Genomic DNA, 26368 nt, shown 5'->3' with positions numbered 1-26368 from the left:
TGCTATCCACTGCGCTGCCCCCTTTCAAGACTATTCCAGTTCATTTTATGCATTTGGCAGCATCTGATTTTAGAGCAATTTTTGGCTTTCTCTGAGCTTTTTGGCTCCGCCTTTCATTTTTTACGGTTTATCTCTGACAATTAGCTCGTGTTGTACTTACTGTTTGTTTGACATTCTTGGCAGATTTTCATTACGTCCGCGTATAACCTCTGATTGGGTCACCCCCCTCTCGAAACCAGCCGGCCATTGCCGATTGGGCCAATGCTTAACATTTAATATTATTATTACTATCATCATCATCATCATTATATTTACATCTTGCAAGAAATAAAAGCTGCCTGCATGTAAAAACAATACATTAAAAAAAATAATAATAAAAAATAGCACACTGGCCCACATTTGAAAAAAGGGTTCGGCCCTTCTGCCCAGAAATGCCAGATAGCCGGTCCGCCCCTGGCTGCGTCAAGAATTTTTAGAAGAAAAGATGCATTTGGTGTGAACGAGCCCTTATACTGTACACTCACAAAATAAACACTTAAAACATTAACTTTTGCTGCTTGTTCAAAATACTTGTTTAAAATTTGTTAAAACAACACAATTCTTAGGTGTCGTTTTTTTTGGCAACAACTTAATTGTTTTATGTTAAATCCAATTAAATTTGTAAAAACAATTATATTAACTTAATTTGTGTTAAGACAACTAAAGATTTATGGGAAACCAAATTTTTTGCAATGTGGGACTTTTGTTTTGAATAATTGAGAGATTTTTTTAAGCAACAATAATGATTTGTGATATTTTTACAAGCAATTACATTTCCTGAATGTATATTTCCATAATATTGCTGAGTTTACTTTTGTACGCCTGCTGAAGTAAATAGCACAATGGCAAATGGCAAATCAGTTAGCAACTTTTGGGATTTTTCTAATCTCACATTCTGCTCACATTTAAACTGATGAACACTCGTTCGACATCAGTGAAATTAGCTGCACTGATGTTTCTCAAAGTCTTTACTTGTTTATGCAAATTTGCCGCATTATGCATGCGCACACAGGGACAATTATGAATATTGATTTTTCAGCTTCTTCCACATGGAGCTTTTGTTGTTCCTTATATTTGCTACATGCAGTGTGTCTGATATAATTACTTTCAGAGTAAAGACTTGTCTCAAAAGATTGGATGATAATTTGTCCAATTTGTATATATTTAAGCCTGTAACAATAATTAGTATATCAACTTATCGCACAACACATGACCTCAATTGTTTTTGGTGATGCAATATATATCGCCCATATAAAAAACAATTCTAGCAACATTTTAGATGATTGCGCAGCCTCTCTGTTTCTGTTAAAAGTGTCTGTGTCGGTACGTTTAAAAAAAAAACACTATACAATTTACTATAAATTACTATAGTATATTTTTATGGGGGTGTCTGATAACTGAAAATAGATCTGGTAGCAGATATCGCAGCCTCTGCTACTTTGTACCTTGCACTTTTTCGTTAACGTTTTTTATTATTTATTTAGGATTTGCTTTTTCACATTCTGATTTCAATGCCTGATTATTAAATTGTTTAAACTACTATATTTAATTGAAATATTCTTAAGAATAAATTATCATGCATTCTTTGGAAGAGTGTACCTGCTTTGTGAAGATATTACAGTACATCATGGCGCTTCACTTTTTCCACATTGTTTTATGTTACAGCCTTATTCCAAAAAGGATTAAATTCATTTGTTTCCTCAACATTCTACACACAATACCCCATAATAACAATGTGAAAAAAGATTTTTAAACAAAAATTGTTGCAAATTTATTAAAAATACAAAAACCTGAAAAATCACATGTACATTAGTATTCACAGCCTTTGCTCAATACTTTGTTGATGCACCTTTGGCTTTAATTACAGCCTCAAGTCTTTTTGAATAGGATAACACAAGCTTGGCACACCTGTCTTTGGGAAATTTTGCCCATTCCTCTTTGCAGTACCTCTCAAGCTCTATCAGGTTGGATGTGAAGCGACAGTGTACAGCCGTTTTCAGATCTCTCCAGTGATGTTCAATAGGATTTAGGTCTGGGCTCTGGCTGAGCCACTTAACGACATTCACAGAGTTGTTGTAAAGCCACTTCATTGATGTTTTGGCGGTGTGCTTTGGGTCATTGTCCTGCTGGAATTATATAAGTGGCATAAAATTGTTTTAAAATGACAATAATATAGTTTATTGCAATATTTTGGTTTGTAGTGTTTTTAAAAATACATTTATTTATTTATTTTTACTGTGCTTATTGTGTTTGAGTTCTATGTTTTTTTTTTACTATTTCTTAATCTTTTTTGTTTTCTAATGTTTTGTTTGTGTGTGTGTGTGTGTGTGTGTGTGTGTGTGTGTGTGTGTGTGTGTGTGTGTGTGTGTGTGTGTGTGTGTGTGTGTGTGTGTGTGTGTGTGTGTGTGTGTGTGTGTGTGTTTGTGTGTTTGTAAACTTCATATTATTTTTATGTTTGTTTGTTTGTTTGTTTTTTGTTTTGTTGTATTTCTTTTGCTGTTATTTTTTTTATATTTTCATCATGGGTAAGAGAACAGGTTTTCCTCCATCTTTGATTTCTGAAGTGCTAAAGGAAAGGTGGAGATCAGGGTAGATATATTGTTTCTTAGTAACCTGATTTCTGTAGGGAGCATTCAGAAAGTCACCAGGGAGCTTCACTGCAGTATTTAGAGTATGTTCACTAATTACACTTTTCCCTATCTGCACCAGAGCCTTGCAGAAAAAGACAACTGTATTGTGCTGGAAGAATAACAGGCTTTAATGATCATTTTCTTTGAAAAAAAAAATGACTAATGGTAAAAGACATCTTCGTCAATACTTAAAAACGAGGGCTCCATCATTGCTTTGGACCCCATTTATTTAGGTTAAGACACATTTTTGACTGAGCTGTCCTTGTAAATTAACTTTGCATTGTGCGGATTTTTCATTAAACACATTTACTCTTGTGATTTCATTTGATTTAGTCTGGGTCAATATATTTTTTATATGTGTTTTATTTTATTTTATTGTAAAAAAAAAAAAAAATGTAATTTAGTTTGCTGGCAAACCCGAATGGACGTATGATTGCTATATGATTTATTTGGCACCATATTGAAGACTCCGCTTTGGCCATCTGGGATAGTCAGAATTAAATCTTGGCATCAATTTGCTGTGAGTTTATTGTGAGTGTTTGAAGAAGACCAATTTTGCAGTGATATAAGGCTGTGTTAGTCTTATCTCTGTGGGATTGAGACACCAGCCATAAAGCTGTAATTTTCTGTAACTCAGAAAGCTAACGTTGTGTAAGTCATTCCATGTGGCTTATCGTTTTCAGACAGACTTCAGACAAAGGTTAGACTGCAAGAACCATTGACTGACTCTATAATTCTATGGAAACTGATAAAAAAATGTTGAATTTCTATGAACTGTAGTGCAGACCAAAGGCAGAAATTTATAATTATGAACAAATTAATCCACTTTTTAAAAATCTTTTGTGTGAGTTTTTACTCAAAAGTGTACATTAGATGCACAAGATATTTTAAATAATGTTTATGCTGCTCTTTTATATACTCTTTATCAGCTTACTCTTTAATCATATTGGCCATACTCTTTAGTTTTAATCATATTTTGGGCCCTATCATTCACCCGGTGCAATAAGGTGCAAGGTGTGTAGGTCTATTTCAGTTCCTCAAAATAGCAACGCTTCAAAAATGCTTCTAACACACCTCCTTTTTAGACCAGCACACCCATAAGTCCACAAAGTGGCGCAAATGGATTTGCTATTTTAAACCATGAGGTGCAAAACGTGAAAATTAGGGTTGCGCTGGTCTGAAAACTGCAACAAATCGCACCATACACAACTTGCATCTTATTGCACCGGGTGTATGATAAGGCCCAAAATCTGCCTAAAACTAAATAGTATGGCTAATATGATTAAAGAGTAAGCGTATAAAGAATATATAAAAGAGCAGCATGAACATTATTAAAAATATCTATTGCATCTAATGTTCACTTTGGCAACAAACTCGAATTGCTACAGGCACAAAAGTAAATTTACCGGTATATATTATATTTTTATTTTTATTATTTTATTTTATTTTATTATTAAATTAACATCTACACCACCTATAGTATGACAATTGTCAGAAAACTAGGGATATATTACACAAATGGTCTTTCCATTCCGAGTGGCTTTGAAGATCGAACACAAACAAACAAATGAAATCGTCTCTTCACGGCCAGCTGACCATCAAAAGTTCTGACCGGCTGCTTTCAGACATGACACCTATTCTTTGAAGTGGCGTAATGTTTGCGAACGTCATCGCAATACAAATGAGCTGACAGTCTGATTCGTTTCATCTGAGAGTCCCGTGGAGAGCGATTCCTTCAGCCCCCCTGTGGAGATCAATGACTGTGGCTCTCACAGTGAAAACAAAGACAAACGGCCACATACACTCACACATACTGATGTCACAGAACGGCTGCTCGCACCAGTTAAATGGACTGAGGGCAAACTGTCATGGTTTGTCACCGCAGATGAAATAAGAGACTTTCCTTTTGCAACTATTGCAGTCATACTAGGATTTTACAAGATGGTAAAATGGGACGACTTAAAAATGAGATGTTGCATCTCAAGGGGTTATCCATTAAATCAGGGAATCCCAAACTTTTCAGCCCACGACCACCAAAATAACAATGTCAGTGACTCGCGACCCCCTCATTTCTTGGAGGTGGTTATAAATATACAAATGTTGTGCACACAACAATAGGCCTATATAAACACAAGCATATATATACACATACATATATATAATGCACGGGGCAGATATATATAAAGTAATGCACGGGGCAGATATCAACTGTGAATTGAGAAATTTCTGACTATTTTGGTCAGGCATAAGGAAAACTACATGGTGTTATTCCTTCCCTTTCCCTTACTGAGATCACACAGAGATATGCCTGGCAACAAATCCTACCTGCGGCTTTGGCCAGACCACATAAACACAGCACAGCAGTAAAAGCTTGTTTTGGAAGCTGCTTCAAACAAACCCAGAACCTTTCTGATAGTCGCATCCGATCAGCATTTTAAATGACACAAAATTACAGTGATGATCAGTTAAAAAACTAGATGGCATTTGTTTAAAAATTTATTTAACTTAATCTAAATAACTCTATAGGAAGCATATGTTTATATACAGTATATAATGTGTGTGTTTTAGTTTTGTTTGATATGTTGTGTGTATTTGTTCATTTATTTTTATTTTGTTTTTTATTTTGTGCTTTTTTCTGGTAAATGGTGCTCTGTTCAAATTATTTTGACTGTTTTTGTTTTTGTGTGTGTGTGTGTGTGTGTGTGTGTGTGTGTGTGTGTGTGTGTGTGTGTGTGTGTGTGTGTGTGTGTGTGTGTGTGTGTGTGTGTGTGTGTGTGTGTGTGTGTATTATTTTGGTGTGATTTGAATGGTTTTGTTTTTGACTGACAGAATATGGCAGACAAAGCAATTAATACAGGGTCAAAAAACATTGCAGACCAAACTTAAACCTCCATCATTCACTTTTATTTTATTTCAAGTAAAGCCCAGCATTGTCCTCATCACAGATGTTACGAATAACTGCAAAAAACTGACTTCTCTCACTGCAGCCTCGCTGATAAGAGTTTCAAAGCTGCATTATAAATCCCTCACACAGCTGTTTTCACTTCCATTTTTTCCTCTATATTTTTACCAAAATAACTTCCGAACACAATTCCTATTAAATCTTTGCCATTTGCTGTAGAGGATTTGAAGGATGAAGCTTTTACCCCTTACTCAGAGAGATTGATGAATATATCTAGTTCCCTTAATTGTGATGATCTCATTGTTTGAATCATATCTCTTACCGGACATGATACGTCTCAGAAAGCCCAGCGGACACGGACAGATGTGCTCTTGAAGATTTTTTTTATTCCATGATACAGCTGGCACCCAGAGTATAATGTTGAATCTTTCACATATGAAATTGATAGTCAACTAATGACAATTTGCTACTGTGTGGAAATCAAAAACAGGATGCCTGTTACAACATTCTTAAAGTTTCACCAGAGGTATTTTATGATTATTATGTTAATGATTGAACACATTAAGTTTGTTTTATATCAAATTAATGTAATAGACTTTAGCAGTTGAGGTCTTGAGGTTAAAACACCATTCATGTTCTCCATAAGGAACTCAACTTTTAAAATCAGACCTGTTGTGCTATTATTCATTTGTTTTTATTAATGTTTTTTTTTTTTTTTTTTTTTTTTTTTTTTTTTTTTTACAATATTTAGTATTTGGCAGTTAAATCTGTGGTGATGAACTACGTTACTCATGATGCTGTGCAGAAAGTTCTCTATAGCTCCGCCCACTCTAATGAAGCAGTACTAAGTATGTATATATATATTAGACCAGTGTTTCTCAACCATGTTCCTGGAGGACCACCAGCTCTGCACATTTTTCATGTCTTCTTGACTAAAAGACCTGTAATGGGTGTGACAGACAAAGAAAACATTCCGAACATGCAGTCTTGGTGGTCCTCCAGGAACGTGGTTAAGAAGCACACTGTATTAGACTACTTATTTTTTTTACATATATTTAACCTTTATACATATTATACATATTTAACACAAATATGTTTTCTTTTGTTTTATGTAGAAAATCCCTAAAATAAAAGACTATTTTAATATAATAAAGCAAATATTTCCAAGACCACAATTGTAACATTGTAAAAAAATGTTTTTAATGTAATTTAAGCGCAATAAATACTATTTAAATGTAAATTAAACAATTTGTCATTTAAAGTTATTATATTTTCTTTTTCCCATGGCAAATGTTTTAACCAACTTATGACCAAACATTTTTCATACAAATTATATTATTAAATAATAATAATAATAATAATAATAATAATAATAATAATATTGTAAAAAGAGAGAAAATTGATAGAAACATGAAAAAATCTACATAAATAATTTAGTATTTAGAATTTTTAAAAGGAGGTGTACTCATTTATCCTGAGCACTGTATATATAGTCATTATTCTCTAACAATTTGTCACGTGCCACGGATTTTCATTGTTGTTTATTAAATTGTGTTTTGAGGCAATGTAAATATATAGATTTTATAATACATACGTATAGCTGACTGATTTTATTGGAAATACTGTTAAAATGTTCTTGATCTGTTAAACATCATTTGAGAAATATTGAAAAAAAAAAATCTCAGAAGGGTGAATAATTGTGACAAATAATTTTGATTCATTCAAGACCAAAATTGTTCATACCCCTTCTAAGTTCTGAATTTTGTTCAAATATAAATAAAAGCTGAGACACATTTTATACCACATATACTTTCTATATACAGTATAATTGTTTTGTTATTATGTTGATTTAGCATGTGACAGTGGCTTGATTTTGAGTCTTTTCCTTGCATAAACTTTGGAATGTAGCAGACAAATCATATAAACTATTTATAAATCCTCTTTAATGCAGTAAATCTATTCATAAACTAAAGCTAATTGGGTGGCATTGTTGCATCTGAAGGCAGGGATTAAAGTCAGTGATTTTCACAGCACCTCCCCCTATCTCTTTCTCTCTCTTTCTCTCTCTTTCTCTCTCTTTCTCTCTCTCTCTCTCTCTCTCTCTCTCTCTCTCTCTCTCTCTCTCTCTCTCTCTCTCTCTCTCTCTCTCTCTCTCTCTCTCTCCCCTGCTTCTTCACTTCTCCACCCTCAGGACATGAGGACGTCACATGACCCACACCCTTCATCACTAACACAACAGATTGTCATTTGCATGTGCAGGTCCCAGTGAGAGGAAGGAGCACCGTGTGTGTGTACGTACTGGGTTTGGTGCTTTGCAAGCACAAAAACACTTATAATGACTTGAGTATAGATATTACAACATTGTCTTACTATTTGGACGTCTTAGGCCCAATCTCAATTCAAAATAAAATTAATCACATTCAAAATAAAAGTTTGTTTTGACAATTTATGTGTGTGTGTGTGTGTGTGTGTGTGTGTGTGTGTGTGTACTGTGTATATTATCTATATATATAATTACATATACACACAGGCATGCATATGTTTGAGAAAGCATTTATTTATATATAGATACAAAATATATATTTATATTATAATTGTATTTCAATTTAAATACAGTATCTATGCACAATCAAAGTTTTATACAGTTTTGTTTTCATGTTTGGTTGTGTATTAAATATACATAATAAATGTATATAATACTGTAACCACAAGAGAGTCGAGTGTGACGAAGTGAGGATCCTTATGCAGGTTTTATTTTGAATCGCAGTCAGAGGCAATGATCAAAAACAGGCGCAAACGGGTATACAAACAAGGACATCCAGGGGCGTCATCAGGTAACAGGCAGATGATCAATTCAGGTGGAAGACAGAGTAAACAATAAAACAAAGCAAGGGTCGGAAAACGTGGAAACCAGGAAACGGTTTGTAATGTTACAGGGTGTTAACCAAACAAGACTCAGTAATGAGAGTGTCAAAGTGTACCGTATATATATATGAGTGTAGTTAGTAAATGAGCAGCTTCAGCTGTGTGAGTGTAATCAAAAGAGACTTGGAACAGGTGTGTGTGGTGCATGACAGGACTTGTAGTTTGTATGGAGACAGGGTTGTAGTCCTTGTAAATGTGAATGTTTCCCAGCAATCAATGAGGGTTAGATCGCTAATACACACACAAATCTTATGTCAAAACAAACTTTGATTTTGGATGCACAATTTCAAAAACATTTTTATTCAAAATTTGTGACAGTTTTCTTTATAGTTAATAAATGTTTTTTTTTACTGTATAAAAAACATTGTCTATACAAGAAAAAAAAATGTCTTGGTTGTTCAAACTACTCATTGAAAATGAGCTGAAATGACAATTCTTGAAATTAATTGTTTTATGTTAAATCCACTACAATTTGTAAAGTTAGGCTTATCAATTTGTGTAATAAATAAAAAATGTATTTATTGTTTTACTTTTTGTTCTTTAAATAAAGAGTTTATTGAAAATGATTTTATTAGTGTTTATTAGTGCAGGGTAAATATTAATCATAATTTATCACATTCAATATAAAAGTTTGTTTTTGTGGGTACAAACAAAGCTGTGTGAGTCTAATCAAAGGAGATGTGTGTGTGTGTGTAATCAGGGGTATGACACTTACAACAGAGTTCGGATCTACATGCAGGTTTATTAAAGCAGTCAGGCAAGCAATGGTCAACATGGGTGCAAACAAATGTGTGAAGGCAATGCGGAAACGTAGTACAATAACAGGCGACCTGTCGGAAGGCAGGCAGCAGGCAGGGATAACTAAACAAGGCGAGGGTAAGAACAGAAAACAAGACAAAGGAAATGCGTTGTAATGTCACATACAATAAACAAGATTCGGCACTGGAGTGAGTGTGTGTGCGGCTTAAGTAGTGTGTGTAATCAGTCCTTGACAATCCTCCGGTGGTGCAAGATTAATCAATCAGAATGAGGAATGTGTGAGTGAGCGGAGTGCATGTATGAGGTTGTAGTCCAATATGGTGGATTTGTAGCGCGTAAGTCCTTGTGAATGTTCTCCAGCGATCTATGAGGGTTAGATTGCTGGTGATCATGATAAATTCACACATATGTTATGTAAAAATAAACTTTTATTTTAAATGCAATTTTTTAAGAACAACAATATTATTTTTATTATTAATATTAGTATATTAATTTTTATAATATTTTTATATATTTTTTTATTATTAGTATAATAATTTTTTTGTGACAACTTAATTGTTTTACGTTTTGGTAAGTCAACTTAATTGATTTGTGTTAGGACAACATGAATGAATTGTGTGGAACTGTATTTTTTATAGTGAATGGAGAACCCTCATAAACAACCATCTCCAACGTCTGTGTGTGTCATTGGTGTATGTGTGTGTAAAATGTCATTGGTAAAACATTAATCTTGCTGCTAATTATTATGCAAGGTGTTGATTGCTTTATGGCATCTGAAGTGACTTGCTCTAATGGGGACAGGGTCACTTCTGTTGTTGTTTATGAGTAAAATCAGGAGCGTCTCATATTTAATGCTCCCCTGTGGAGGAAGACATGATTTCAGAGGGCCGCTTAATCTCTGCTAAACGGCGTCGAGCCAATGGATTTGCTTGTTGTAATGCAAAACAAGAAGGTTTCAGAAATGAAAGTCGGTGTCTGGTTGATGTGATGTTTGTAAATGGATCGAGCGCCACCAGAGCTGTTAGTCACACACGTGTCATTTCCTCTGAGACCAAATCTGCAGCATTAATCCCTGCTAAGAACAAAGAGTCCTCCTGCCTTTTTAAATGATAACATTATCAGTCTGCCCTCGCAATAAAGGCATTTATACTAGTGTGCTTTAAAGGGATAGCTCAGTAAATTGACTCATTTTACACCCTCAAGTACTTTTATGTTTTTTTTTTTGTTTTGTTTTTTGATGAACACAAAAAATATATATTTTGTAGAATGTAAGAAACTGGTAACCATTGATGTGTGAAAAGTAAAAACAAATAATTGTCAGTGGTTACAGATTTCTAAGATTTTTCTAAATATCTAATTTTGTGTTCAACAAAGGAGACAACAAGTGAAGAGAAAATAAATGATTTTAGTTTTGGGTGATCTGTTCATTTTGTACTACTCTAAAATCTACTTTGGGTGCTTATACAAAATATACTTCAAATTGCATTTAAGATTACTTTTGCTGACAGTAACAGTAAAATCTTACATTTGGCCTATATTTGTTCACTGACATGTACTTAAAAAATCTAATTATGTATTCTAGCTGTGGTTTTATGTATGATTTTATATTAGAAATGTGTCTAATAGCTGAAAGAATGCAGTGTTTGCTTTGTATATTATTCTCTCTGCTGTATAATTCCAGGTTCGGGTTGTTTGGTGTCAGTTTCTCTTTAAAGAAAATGAATATAAAATAGTAATTTATTGTTTTACTTTGTTCTTTAAGTATTGAGTTAATTGTAATTAAATACTTTGTTATTATTTTAATAATAATTATATATATATATATATATATATATATATATATATATATATATATAATTTTATAATTATATATATATATATATATATATATATATATATATATATATATATATATATATATATATATATATATATATATATATATACTCTCACCAGCCACTTTATTAGGTACACCTAACTAGTACCGAGTTGGACCCCTTTTTGCCTTCAGAACTGCCTTTATCTTACGTGGCATAGATTCAACAAGGTACTGGAAATATTCCTCAGAGATTTTGGTCCACATTGACATGATAGCATCAAGCAGTTGCTGCAGATTTGTCGGCTGCACATCCATGATGCGACTCTCCCGTTCCACTACATCTCAAAGGTGGTTTATTGGATTGAGATCTGGTGACTGTGAAGGCCATCTGAGTACAGTGTATTCATGGTCATGTTCAAGAAACCAGCCTGAGATGATTCGCATTTTATGACATGGCGTGTTATCCTGCTTGAAGTAGCCATCAGAAGATGAGCATCATCGTCATAAGAGATGGACATGGTCAGCAATAATATTCAAGTAGGCTGTGGCACTGACATGATGCTTAGTTGGTACTATTGGGCCCAAAGTGTGGCAAGAAAATATCCCCCACACCATCCAAGGCAGGATGGATCCATGATTTCATGTTGTTGACATCAAATTCTGACCCTACCATGCTGAATGTCACAGCAAAAATTGAGACTCATCAGACCAGGCAACATTTTTCCAATCTTCTATTGTTCATTTTTGGTAAACTTGTGGGAATTGTAACCTCAGTTTCCAGTTCTTAGCTGACAAGAGTGGCACCCGGTGTAGTCTTCTGCCTCAAGGTTTGACGTGTTGTGTGTTCTGAGATGTTCATCTCCATACCTCGGTTGTAACAAGTGGTTATTTGAGTCACTGTTGCCTTTCTATCATCTCAAACCAGTCTGGCCATTCTCTTCTGAACACTGGAATCAACAAGGCATTTGCGCCCACAGTACTGCCACTCACTGGATATTTTCTGATTTTCGGACCATTTTCTGTAAATCCCAGAGATAGTTGTGTGTGGAAATCCCAGTAGATCAGCAGTGTCTGAAATACTCAAACTGTTTGACACCAACAACCATGCCAAATTCAAAGTCACTGCAGATTGTCTAGACCACGTCTACATGCATAAATGAATTGAGTTGCATTTAAGAAAATTAAATTAATGAGCAGTTGGTCAGGTGTACCTAATAAATTATATATATATATATATATATATATATGTGTGTGTGTGTGTGTGTGTGTGTGTGTGTGTGTGTGTRTATATATATATATATATATATATATATATATATATATATATATATATATATATATATATATATATATGTGTATATGTATGCACGTGTATGTATTTATGCATATATGTACTATATGTATGCCCGCTTATTAGTTGTTGTTATATATAAGGAGCTATTATTTTTACATATCTTTTATTGTTGTCAGTTTTTCATGGTTATACTTTAGATTTGACCAAATGTAGGTCAGTCAATTTTTTAAACATGATAGCAAAATGCATATTGTGCATAAACATAACTATAGGGTCTCAGTGTGAACATACTTTCACTTGTAACTTTTATTACAGAGTTAATTTTAAGTGCAGCAGTAATCTTCTTGAAACACACACAGAAGATTGCAATAAAAAGTCTCTTTTTAAAGTGTAACGCTACAAAAATCTGAAACCCTCTCTACAAGATATCTTCTCAATGGCATTTTGTGGCATTTGAAATTCCTCCAGACGTTTACAGAGAGATTTACAATCGAGGATCATTAAATTTGAAAGTCTGGGCACTGAGAGGACTCTGATAAAGAAAAGGCTTTTAAATCCTGCGGGGCGTCTGATTTCTCTCATCTGGAGATTCGAGGCGCCGAGCTTTTATCCAGTCAGTCGTGTTCTGCTGCTCGGCCCTTCGGCTGTTTGCGGAAGTTTTTAGAAGCGCTGCGCTGTCGAGTGTGTTCAGCATGATCAGGCTTTGTTCTGCTTTTATCAACAACTGAACGTCTCAGCGTCTCGTTTGCTTTCTTGTTTTAAGATTTACTTTGGTAGTTTTATATCGTCACGCTTTTTATTTGCTTTTTATTTGCTTTCAGCAACTTCAGTTATTTCTCAGCAAAAATGGCCAGAGATTGTAGATCATATATTAAAATAACAAAGTTTGGCAAAGCCAGACTAAACAGACATTGAGTGGTCTAGAATCTTAATCTGTGTTAGTAGCTTCTATAGTAGAATTGTTGGTTTTTATTGTTCTTCCGAAAGCAGAATGATTAGTAATGGTAAGAAATGTCACAATACGTGCCCAGAGTTGTGTATGCTTGCAGTTTATCATGATCACACGTCCACTTGAGGCTGCTGTGTACATTTTTTGACAATCTCAAATACGTTACTGGGTCACATTTTCTCATATGTGCCATTTGCGTATCCTCGTAAATCCACCAGAGGTGCACATTTATATGAATCTCAATTTCCTTCTTGCATGTGTAGATGAGCGAAGCCAGTCAGCTTGTCATATTTGCAGTTTCACTTATAATAAGCCTTTGTTGGAAATGTTGCATATAGGGTACATTACAGATTCCTTTTAATATAAAACTATTGAGGTAAATGTTTTGCTTTCACAAGCTTCGGAAATGTAACACCTTAGCATCTCGATCGCTTCTTGTTTTAAGATTTACTTTAAATTGTCATGCTTCTTTATTTGCAGAAGCTCTCTGTAACTTATTTTTCTGCAAAAATGGCCTGAAAGATTGTATTCCTATACCAAAATTACAAAGTTTGGTAAAGCATGACTCAACAGACATTGCACAGTGGTCTAGAATCTCAAACTGTGTTAGTAGTCTACAGTAGAAATATTTGGTTTTATATTGTTGTTTCAAAGGCAGAATAATAAGAAATGATCAACCCAGACTTATTGGAGATACCAATGGCCTAGGGCAAAATTTTGGGGGGTTTTACCTGAATTCTAGAACCATCCTTCATTGGAATCGAATCACATCCCAAGTTCGACATTGTACGAGGTGATCTACTGAGCAAACTGGCAGAAAGCCAGAAAAGCTGTCCATGTGGAGGTTAGTGGTCAGAAGTAGTGAAAAAAAAACAGAACATAAGTTGTCAGCAGCGTAATACCACCCCGTATCGTTAGTTTTTACACACAAAATGCAGCCAGGCGTAGCACCTGCGGTAGAGGAATATTTTCATAACCACACTTCTTTTATACACGTTTTCACTGTTTGTCCACATGAAAATGAGGTATCAGGTGACTTATACCAAAACTTTCTGAAAACTCGCCATGGTGACGATTTTCCAAAACTCTGGGTGGTCGTGTGAACTATACAATTAGATTTTTCACCCCATGATGTCAGCGTGTGCTCTTGTTTTCTCCTTTCTGATTAGCCAACATGCCTGGGTTCACATCAAAAGCAAAAGATGCAAATTAATAAAATTCTGCTTGTTCAAACATGTTGCGTATTCTGCATCATTTACACCACAGGACGACAATATGCCTCTGTTTTCAAGTTTGCATTGACTTGTTTTCAATTTATCCTATTTTAAACTTTAGTTCATATATACTATAAATTTGAGAACATAAACAACATCTCTGAATGTAATGCGCTCAATTCTATGCAAAGGGAGACATTGGCTTTTACAGAGTTAGCTTAGCAAAGAAGAGCTGTGAGTTCAATTAGATATCTTGGTGCATCACGGTGCATTGACGATGCTTTCCATACACAGTTTTATATTTTCTTTACAGTGCAGTAATTATTCTATTAAAATGTTTAAATATATTTACATACTAATTGTAATAGAATTTTGTCCTTTAATACAGTCAGATATATAAACTGTACCTTTAAAGAAGAGCATTTATAGCAAATAAACAAATACAACTATCCAGCTCGCTTTCTAAGCCTCATCTACCAAGTTAGCCTCACACCCCTTTGATTGGTCACACACTCAATAGAAAGGGCTGCAATTGGCTCTTGCGCCCTGGCGCTCTTCACAGATGAGTGTATCTCTATCCACCGATTTCCCTGCATTCTACATCTCAAATAACAAGCTCACAAAAGATATGTGAACGTTTTATACACATGCTTATTCCGAATATAAAAAAAAAAAAAAAAACATTTGTCAGCTTTTATTTTAGAGAGCAGACATGACGTTCAGTTGTGTCCTCTTCATTGTCTGTCTGATTCAGGCTCAAACTGATACGGCTAACAATTACAGTACACTGACTGATAATGTATTTACACAATGGCAAAGTGAGTGGGGGTGCTTCCTGGTAATGTGGAGCCGATCCACAAATCAGAGCACATTATGTTAGCTGACCAATCAGAGCCTTTTGAGGCTGGGCTTTTGGAGAAAGTATGAAATATGATAGTCGTTTTTATGTTAACCGAGTTGCTGTATATAATAAAAGTAAGATATATGAAAAAATTTAAAGGTCGTACAGTACGTTTGTGATGCTGTTTGTGAATGTACATTGAAACAATTGATCCGGGAAACACAATCACTGACATTACTGGAACATTGGAACTTGCAGTCTTAGTTGACTAACATTGGTTTTGAGGAAAAACCCCTCAGGGGTCCGTTCTTCGTACGTGGATTACTCAGTTAGCTGGATTTGGATATTGACGATTTGACACGATCCAGGATCGTTTCGTTCTTCAAAGCTGATCTGAGAGTTGTTGTCATAGCAACAGTTCTGCTAGGTCAAACCTGATCGGGAGCAGGTTCAATTCATATAAACAGGATTAGATCGGCTTAGTTCAAGCAAAGATAATACAGAAAGTATGTTCCCAATTCTGATATTTTCTTACAGTAGTAGTTATATACACTTGGGAAAATGGTACACATTTTTAACTATATAAATAATGTTATAGTCATTAATAAATAAAGTTATACATATTAATAAAACTTATGCAATCTGCACCCTCGAAATGAAAGTACAAAGACTGCCACCTGGTGGTGCAAAGAGAAAACTTATTGATATGAACTTTTTAGATCGCTTTAGTACAAATTGTGTACAATAGAAATGCACAATATGTGACTTTTTTTTTTAAAGCAATAATACATTTATGCAGTCATAAACATGTTTTGATAGTTAATATGCCCGTGATTTGATGCTTCACAAAAGTTGCAGACGCCTTTACCAATATCAAAATGCTTTTGTAAACAACCAGTTATTCTTTACACCGATTAAAAAACGGCTACTATAATAAAGAAAATCTTTTCTAAATGTAGAACTAAATACATTGATTTGCATTGAAATACAGCCTGCAGCTCACAAATTATGTGGAAAGTTATTGCGTGTCATATTTAACAAACCGTTTACTGCTAATTTGATGTAATTTTGCTCACATTGATTATTAAATATTAATCAGATGATGTCATTACGCTGCTGTGCCGTCAGCCAATCGTTCCATTGCTGATCATGATTTCGAGGATCGATAAATCTGTCCTTCACAACACACGCAGCGATCTCAGATCAGTTTATCCAGACATTCTAATCTGATTCGCAAACTTGTTTGAAGTACCAAATTAGCGAGAGATCAGTTATCAAGATGTAAAGATCCAGGATCTGCCAAATAATCTTAGATCATTTAAGCGAGGTACGAAGATCGGACCCTAGGACTGACTCTTGAAGTTTGTTTACATCCACCCACCAACTGATTACAATAAATTCACCTTCAGAGAGCAGCTGTGCTTTACAAACTAAATCATTCTCTTATGACGACACTAGAAGACAGCAATAAAACAACAATTAGGGTTTAACAAATTACACACGTTATCAGTAGCTGGGATTAATATCCGTATGTGGAATAATTAAACAGTAAATTAAGTTTGTCTGCCAGCCTTACAGCCACTCAATTTAATAACTGGTAAGTGATAATGATCTGAATCATCATTCTTACACATGTACAATGTCTCGTTTCTCCAACTACTACAGTCACCGGCGTTACTGATGGCTTATGCAAAACTAAACGCATCAGGATATTGTTTCGAGAGCGGGATGTTTTTTTATGTGAGATTATATTAGGCAGTTTACCATTTTAAATGATTGTTGTTGAGATGTAATGCTATGCAAATTTTGTATCATGATTATTCATTCATTCATTAAATTATTTTCTTTTTGGCTTAGTCCCTTATTCATCAGGGGTCGCCACAGCCACTTGCATTCACACTCATACACTACGGCCAACTTAGCTTATTCATTTCACCTACACCGCATGTCTTTGGACTATGGGGAAACCGGAGCACAGGGAGGAAACCCATGCAAACACAGGGGGAACAAGCAAACTCCACACAGAAATGCCAACTTACCCAGCCAGGGCTTGAACCAGCAACCTTCTTGATGTGAGGTAACCGTGTTGCCCCATCATGATGATTATAATGTCCAAAATGATCACGGTTATCAATATTATCATGATTATGTTAAAATGACCTGAAATTGTTCACGTCACACACTTATTTAACAAAGTTTCATATCTGAAATTGAACAAGCAACTACTAAAATTACCAGCTTTTAGCTATTTTGTGACAAATTTATCCTGATCTCACGAGGAAACGTAAGTATTTGACGTTTTATCAGTTTAGTGGCTAATTCATGCAAATTCGTACTAGTTCAGTCGTATAAAAATATACGATTTTAAAAAAGAGGTGTGGCACCCAACCCCACCCCCTAACATTGGGTGATGAGCAAATCGTACTAAATAATATGAATTAGATTGTACAAATTCATACAAAATAGCAACTAAATCAAGAAGTTACAAATTGCTGTGAGATCCGTTGGACAAATTACATAAACATAGAACAGTTTGGATATGTTTACTTATGTTTGTATTATGTCATGTACGTCATTTATAGGTATATAGTATAGGAAGGTCGAGGTATTGTTTGAATTTCACTTCAATATACTTCACAGGGATCCATGTTTACAGAGTTTTTTTTTTATAATCCATAAATTCAAATCGTTGAAGTTTGACCAAAATATCTAATTGTCATTATTCTGACTGATATTGATTTGATTTTGAGTTGTCAAAATTGCCATAATCAGTCAGTTTTAAGTCGTGTGAAGTCGCATTATTGAAGTGCATGCATATGTAAACACCTTAATCAAACTATTGCGGTCATGTAGGGCTTTTTGCCACGTTTTGCGACAGGATTGTCCACACACCCACACACGGCTGTTTGACACTCTTTGCACTTACCGAGTCAGTGCAGACCACAGACACCTGCATTGTGAAATGCTGAGTTTTTTTCTTTCATTCAGCATGCGATATGAAGTTTCATTAAAACAACACTCTTCCAGCAGTTCGTAGTTGCATCCAGTACCTCGTTTGTCACGGGGGGCATGCCCGAATGAAAGTGGAAGTTTCAAACCGCAGTTAAAGTTGACAAATTAATAATGAAACACCCCAAATTATATGAAACTCCGGATGAAATATGGATAGCGCGTTGACGCAATGACATTAATCTAATTATGTGCTATAACATGTAAAATGGGATCATGAAAGAAACATTCAAAAAGCAACTCATAGGGTTAGGTTAGGTTAGGTTAGGTTACTTTATTTATACCCGAAGGTAGATTTGATTTGCAGTCAAGAGTCCTCATCTTACAACAGTGCCACACAAAGCAACTCACACAGTAACAACAACAAATGCGCATTAGGACATAAAACATAAACATAAAGAATAAATAAATAATCACTTTAAGTGTCCACCCCCCTCCCCCAAGTAAATATTTAAAATGATTTAAAATATACAGGTCACTGAAACATCTCTGCTTAAGTCCTATTTAAATGTCTAATGGCTGCTGGTATAAAACTATTTTTGTAACGTTTCGTTTTACAGCTTAATACTAGAAACCTACGACCGGAGGGAAGGAGCTGAAACTCTGAATGTAGGGGATGAGCAGTGTCATTTAAAATTGAATTTGTAATTCTCTTTAGCTGCCTAGTGTACACAGCTTCTAGATTGGCTAGTGACATCCCGGTCAGCTTACTGGACCACTTAACTATTTGATTTAGTGAATTTTTATTCTTGACAGAAAGATTTCCAAACCATGACACCAGAGCAAAGGATAAAACGGATTCAAGAAAGGCGTGATAAAATAGATTCATCATCTGTTTATCAATATGGAAATAATTTTACTTTCTCAAGCAAAATAGTCGCTGGTGCCCCTTTTTACACACAGCTGCACAATTCTCATCAAAGGAAAGTTTAGAGTCAATAATTGTGCCAAGGTATTTATATATATGTAAACACCTCATGTAAACACCTTAATCTTATTATTGTCTTAATTAGATTAAGGCAAATAATTTGATTACTGATGTCCATGTAAATGTAGTCTCTGTTGTCTTTCAGCAACCAATCTCACACTCTCCGCTCCTCCATAACCACCACAGCATCAGTTCAGAATTCGACCTGGTCCAGGATTATGGATACCTTAGGATCATTTCTTCACAGGTCTTGGATGGCATCAATGGGGCTGCATCTCGAACCGACACAAATACAAAAAATACTTTGCTTCTTTAGGACTAAACCAGTTGCCATAGTCAGCTGCGATTTGCATTCTGGGATAAGTTTTTGGACTTCACCACAATTATGGCAGGTCGCAGATTTTTACTTCTGTGTGTTGCACACATGAGTTTCCCACACATTCATTCTGACCAATCAAAAGGCAGTTCAGAAAATTGAACAACTGGCCAACACCTGATGTGGATATTGACACGTGACAACCTTTATGGTTTGTTTCAACTGGTTCGGGTCAAAATGGAACCAAAATGGTGGGAAAATGTTACAATGCATGATTTCTAACCTTTGTCCAGATAAAAAAAACCTACTAAAGGTGTAAAAGGCCACTTTAAAGATACATATTATTACCTAAAGGCTGCACTTCCTCTGTCAGCTGAGAAAATTCAACCTTCCAAAGGAGCTGCTAAAACAGTTCTACACTTCCACCATTAAATCAGTCCTCTGCAATTTAATAACTGTATGGTTTAGCTCATCTACCAAATCTGACCTCCAAAGACTACCTTGGATAGTTCAAATGGCTGAACTGCAGTGAATCACTTGTACAACCCTCCCTACTCTCCAAGAACTGTACTTACCCAGAGTGAGTAGAAGGGCTGCCAAAATTGCTCTGGAGCCCTCACAGCCAGCATACTGCTTCTTTGAACTTTTACCTTCTGGTCGACGCTACAGAGCACTGCGCACCAAAACAGCCCGACACAGAAACAGTACACGCCAAACAGAAACTTTTGTTTCAGCTCCAACCCATCTCTGGGAAACATCCATATAGCTGTACATACACTTGTCAATTTGTAAATTTGCATTCAATGCATTGTATTTTTAAAATATATTTTAATCTGTTTTTTTTTCCTGTCTCTGTAATTCTGCTGCACTGTAGAATCTCTGTCATGAAAAACAAATTCCTTGTACAGTTGAAGTCAGAACTTTTAGCCCCCCTGAATTATTAGCACCCCTTATTTTTATTTTTTCCGAAATTTCTGTTTACCGGAGAGAAGATTTTTCAACACATTTCTAAACATAATAGTTTTAATAACTCATTTCTAATTGATAATTGATTTATTTTATCTTTGCCATGATGATAGTAAATAATATTTCACTAGATATTTTTCAATACACTTCTATACAGCTTAAAGTGACATTTAACGGTTTAACTAGGTTAATTAGGTTAATTAGGCAGGTTAGGGTAATTAGGCAAGTTATTGTATAACGATGGTTCATTCTGTAGACTATTAAGAAAATATATAGCTTAAAGGGACTAACATTTTTGTCCTTAAAATGGTTTTTAAAAATTTTAAAACTGCTATTATCCTAGCCAAAATAAAACAAATAAGACTTTCTTCAGAAGTAAAAATAAAAAAGAACTAGAATTCTTACGGGAGCTAATCATTCTGACATCAAATGTATGTGTGAACTTACCTTCCAATAAAGCTCTTTCTTATTCTAAAGTGTACAATTGTGTACCCTCTGTAAAGGTACCATCCAGTGACAGCTTTTGTACCTCTATTTTTATATTGTATCAACCTGAAAGTCTGAAGCAAGAATAGCAGAAATTAATTCACAATTTACAAGTCCATGGGATATTTTGGAATAATGTAAATACATAACTGTGTAAAATATATCACACTGTGCAAATGGCTTTTGAAAAATATTACATATTGTGCCTTAATCTATTGTTTCTCATGATCTATACTCTTGCTTTGTTTACTTCGCTTGCCATTTTCCCCACATTCCCTTTCTTTTCCTGTCTGTTCATGCTTTTTCTTCCTCGGTTTCTGAATTATTGACTAGACTAAAGTCTCTAGAGATGAAGAAATGTGGATAGATGGAGTCAATAGTGGGTTGTATTGAGCCACTAAAAAGAATGCAGACCTCTCCTCCATGTCAATCAGTTCAGTGAAACCAGCCCGATAACAACATTACCTCTTATATTGCTCAGTTCTTGGTACAGATAGATTGAGCTGAAGTTGTTGATAATCATATTTTTTTCATAGTTGTTTTTAGGCATGCGTTTGTACATGCTGTAGTCAATAGAATTGCATCACAAAGAGAGAAATAACGACGATGGGGGCTATAGCTGGTAAATGAGATTATCTCAAATGCCTAATTGGCACATATTCTTGCCACATATTCTTGTTTGATAACAAATCAGTACAGTATATCATATCTATCAAATTCAAAATTTCAAGATGGACATCGAAGTTAAAATTAGAGCTTTAACACGGTTTATATGTTGAGCTTCTCTGTCATGCATGTATTGTGTATCTACAAGGTGAGTGAAAAGTAACCAGCATAGGCTCATTCTGAAAACGTACCCCTATATACATTTCTGGAAATCGCCAATTATGTTGCCAGAGAAATGTATGGCTGTATTTTGTTTTTAAAATGAACGAGGTCAGGTCAATTAGTGCTTTTGAAAACACTATTGGTTGGGTTTAGGTAAGGAGAAAGGTGGGTCAGTCGATCGTCCAGTCAGTCAGTCAGTTGAAAGCGGCCTCTGGTGGATATACACGGGAACAGCAGGCACTCTTGAGAGAAATTTGAGATCTTAAAAAGTGTACAAAGGAGCCACTGGTAGATTGGCAAAAACAAAAACTGCAAAGAAAATGTAGCTCCTGGGACATATTTGGCGCTCAGAGTGAGCCTTGGTTACTAACAGTAATTAGCTATAAAACCTGTTGTATCACTGGAGTCATGGTTTCATATTAGCCTTAAATCGACATTAGTAAATAGAATTTCATATTTCCTGCATAAATATTACTGGTATCGGCTATGAAAGGCAGTATTAAAAATCATACTCAAGTAAAAGTACCATTACTTGCCTAAAACTGTAGTGCAGGTAGACTAAAAAGTATTGGTTGTAAATATTACTTGAAGTATGAGTAAAAAGTACACCTTTCAAAAGTACTCATGAGTAGTGAGTACTATGCTGTCAAAAGCTGATGCGTTTAAATGTACTTTGTGCATGTGTGTAAACGTAACATTCTGTAGTGCATCTAGTTGTTGACCAGCAGGCACAAATGTCATAAGACGTTAATATTAGGTAAGATTTAGGTTATGACGTCAGGTGACAAAATTCAACATCCGATTAGCATCTAAGGACAACGATATTTTGATGTCCAATAATGACGTCAAATGACATTGACATTTGATTGATTTTAGGTTGTTAGAATTTGACTAAAATTCTACGTCGACCCAACATCTAAAACCAATATCATTTTGACGTCAAATACTGACATTTATTCATCAGGTATGACAACCAAAATTCAATGTCTGATAAATGTCAATAGTGGTAACATCATTAGACTTTAATATTTGGTTGGTTTTAGGTTAGGCGTTGGACATTGACGTTGGCCTGATGTTAATTTCAGACGTTAATCTGATTTTAATTTTTAAACAAAATGCAACGTCCCCATGACGTTAGGGTACAACATCAATCTGACGTCATGTGGACGTAGTGTGCCTGCTAGGTGTTTAAGGCCATTTCGGTCATCATACAGTATACATCCGTCATCTTGCCATCAGTGACATGCATCTAAACAGTCTCTGGGTCATTGCATGTAAACATTTAGATTTTGAACATCTTCTTGGAAACTTTAAAAACTTCCAAACAGTTTACTGCAATTATAAATCACTTATGTCTTGAGGTAGTTTATTATGATGCAGTTTACCTTCTATGTGCAATTTGATTAGACTAGCAGGACTGAACTTTCTAATCCCCATAGACAAGAAGAAAAAAGGTTGTGACTGCAGGTTGAAGGAAAGTAGTTGAGTAAAAGTACCAATACTGCATTAAAAATGTACTCAAGGGAAAGTAAAAGTACACATTTTAAACTACTTATTAAATTACAATTCCTGAGAAAAAAACACTCAATTACAGTAATTTGAGTATTTGTAATTAGTTACTTTACACCACTGGAAATCAAGGACTAGAGAACGCAAAGTAAAAAAAAGAAAGTGGTGATTTCCAAATTGACTTTGACTTGTATTTCATTGCAGACAATATAAACAAAAAATATTTCATGTTTTGTCTTGTCTACTGCATTTCATTTGTAAATATTTACGTTTTTACGCAGCGGATGCCCTTCCAGCCACAACCCATCTCTGGGAAACATCCACACACACACTCATATAATACGGACGATTTAGCCTACCCAATTCACTTGCATCGCATGACTTTGGATTGTGGGGGAAACCTACTGCGTCGCCCTAGTAAATCATTAGTTTAGCTTAAAAGTATATACAATGGTTTGTTAGAAAAATAATTATACGTTAAAATAATATGTGACCCAAAAGATTAGGTGTAAGTGAACAAACTTTGCATGCATTAAGTTGCTGTTTCTTTTTTTTTTTTTCAGCTCATCTTGGACCTAAAATGCTATAAATAATGTAATACCATTAGTAGGTATGTAACTACCTTTAAATATTCATCCTTTTCCCATCTCTCAAACACTTTTGCAAATGAATTTGGTTGAAATACACAAATATATATATTCCTATTGACTTTTATAAACGTTTAAGGAACATTTATACATATAAAACAATCTCAATAACAGTTTGACTTTTCAGAGTATTATTTATGTTGTTTATACTAAACATATTTGTAAACATAAACATATTACCTAATATGCAGTTAGTCATTTGTTCAAGTTTAGTTTGAATACCCCTCAAATATAAGCTGTGTGAAATACTGACCACTTAAAATAATTGGAATATTCTCCATCAATTTATATCGGCAGAATTTATTTTAAATTTAAGCTAAGCATTAATAAAAGTATACCAATAGTATTATTAAATAAGTAATAAGTGACAATGGACCGCTGAATTATTAAAGTGATTTATTCACCCAGTGTGTCCAAAATGTATTAATTTTTCAATAATTCATCGCTTCAGAATCAATCATTCACTGTATGTCACGTCTGTATAAAGTGTTCATTTTGTTGCGTTTGTTTTTCATGATGAATGTGATCACAAGTAACAGTGAAATAACAGTCCTGGTTTATTACTGAATACATAATAGGCTTCTTTTATAATGCTGCTCTGTGCAGCCTCATTACAAACACAACATATTAATGAGTCTTTGGTGTTTTCCTGTTTTCTATAAAAGGTAACCAAAGATCGAGGGTTTATGGTGACATCATCAAAGCCACAAGATACGCGTCACTAGTTAAAATAATGTATTTCTTTAGGTTTGAATGTTCTTCAAATATTTTGAGATAATGTGAATACACACATCATCAAAATATATAACAGCGTTCCATGTTTTTGTATATTTTGTATATGAAAAAATGTTTAGCTAAAATAATTCTTGGATGTGTACAGTATGTGTGGTAAACTTACCTCAAATTTTCATTTGGTTGACAACGGGACTTTTAAGCTGCAAAACGTTTTTATTTTTATTAAATGCTTAATCATGACAAACTAAATATTGATTGGGTCTTTTCAGTCTATTCTGATAGAATTCTGAATACATAATTTAACACAGCTTTTTGTTTTTGTTACATAGGAAAAGAGAGTTCCTTTTCTGGAGGACAGACAAATGGTCCAAATGTTCTTACAACAATTGCTACTCTGCTAATGGGAGCCATGGAGATAGGAGATGAACAGGCTGAAGTGATCGTAAACTTTATACAAACAAAAGCCATCTTGTGACACTGAGAACATAGTCAAAGTTGGATGTCAGGATGTTGTTATTCCTTCGGGTCAACTGGCACATGTAAAATTTCAAATACCCGTGGATTTTGACTTGTTAGAGCCTACCATCTTGTTTGAGTCTAATGTAGACAACCAACAGCTTAAACGATTTGACATTAGCGATGGATTACTGGAACTCTGTGGGAGACAAAGGCCATTCATCAACATTGCAATAGGAAACCATACCAGTTATGACATTACATTACCACGACGAATGACAATCGGTAGTATACAGCCCATTAAAAGAATTGTGGAAACCGATCAAATGACAGAACCAGTCCATGTAAGGGTTGACAGTGCAGAGATACAAGGAGGAACTGACAGCAAAATATTACAGTACCAGATCATTGGGACCCATCTGTAGATTTAAGTCACTTAACTGAGAAGCAACAAAAGATAGCAAAGAGAATGTTATACGAAGAGTCTGGGGCTTTTGCACGCAATGGCGAAGACGTGGGTTGTGTCCCAAGTTTGCAAATGCCTATCAAACTGATTGACAACATTCCTTTCCAGAGAGCATACTCCTCAGTTCCTAAGCCACTACATAAAGAAGTTAAAGAGTACATCCAAGATTTCTTGGCCAGAGGTTGGATTGTGAAGTCAAAGTCCCCTTACTCTGCACTGGTAGTTTGCGTCAGAAAGAAAGATGGAACACTTAGACTTTGTTTTGATTATAGACTACTTAACAAGAAAACTGTTCCTGACAGGCATCCCTTGCCTCGCATTCAAGACCTTACTGACAGGTTGGGAGGGTACAGCTGGTTCTCGATTTTAGATCAAGGAAAAGCTTATCACCAAGGCTTTATTGCAGAGGGATCACAACATCTGACTGCTTTCATTACTCCTTGGGGCCTTTATGAGTGGGTACGCATTCCGTTTGGCTTAACTAATGCACCTGCTGCCTTTCAACGAAGTATGGAAGAGATGCTGGACTCACTGCGTGATGAATGTTGTATCCCATACCTCGATGATATCTTATGCTACGCAAAAACTTTTGAAGAACATGTGGAAGGACTACGGAAGGTGTTGCAAGCTTTACAGAGACATGGAGTTAA

At 35.0% G+C, this 26368-nt stretch overlaps 1 long non-coding RNA gene across 2 annotated transcripts in view; it reads left to right on the top strand.

Annotated features, from left to right (window-relative positions):
* The window catches only part of LOC110438386 (uncharacterized), a 53929-nt gene extending 33467 nt beyond the window's left edge, over nt 1-20462 (top strand). For both annotated transcript variants that reach the window (XR_012400406.1, XR_002456690.3), the window contains exon 4: nt 19455-20462. This is a non-coding gene — a long non-coding RNA (uncharacterized lncRNA). The remainder of the gene's footprint in view (nt 1-19454) is intronic.
* Nucleotides 20463-26368: the final 5906 nt, after the last annotated feature.

This window comes from Danio rerio, chromosome 25 (assembly GCF_049306965.1).
Source record: "Danio rerio strain Tuebingen ecotype United States chromosome 25, GRCz12tu, whole genome shotgun sequence".
Taxonomy (NCBI): Eukaryota; Metazoa; Chordata; class Actinopteri; order Cypriniformes; family Danionidae; genus Danio; species Danio rerio.
Note: the sequence above shows the minus strand (reverse complement) of the source record. Positions and strands in the feature narration are given on the sequence as shown.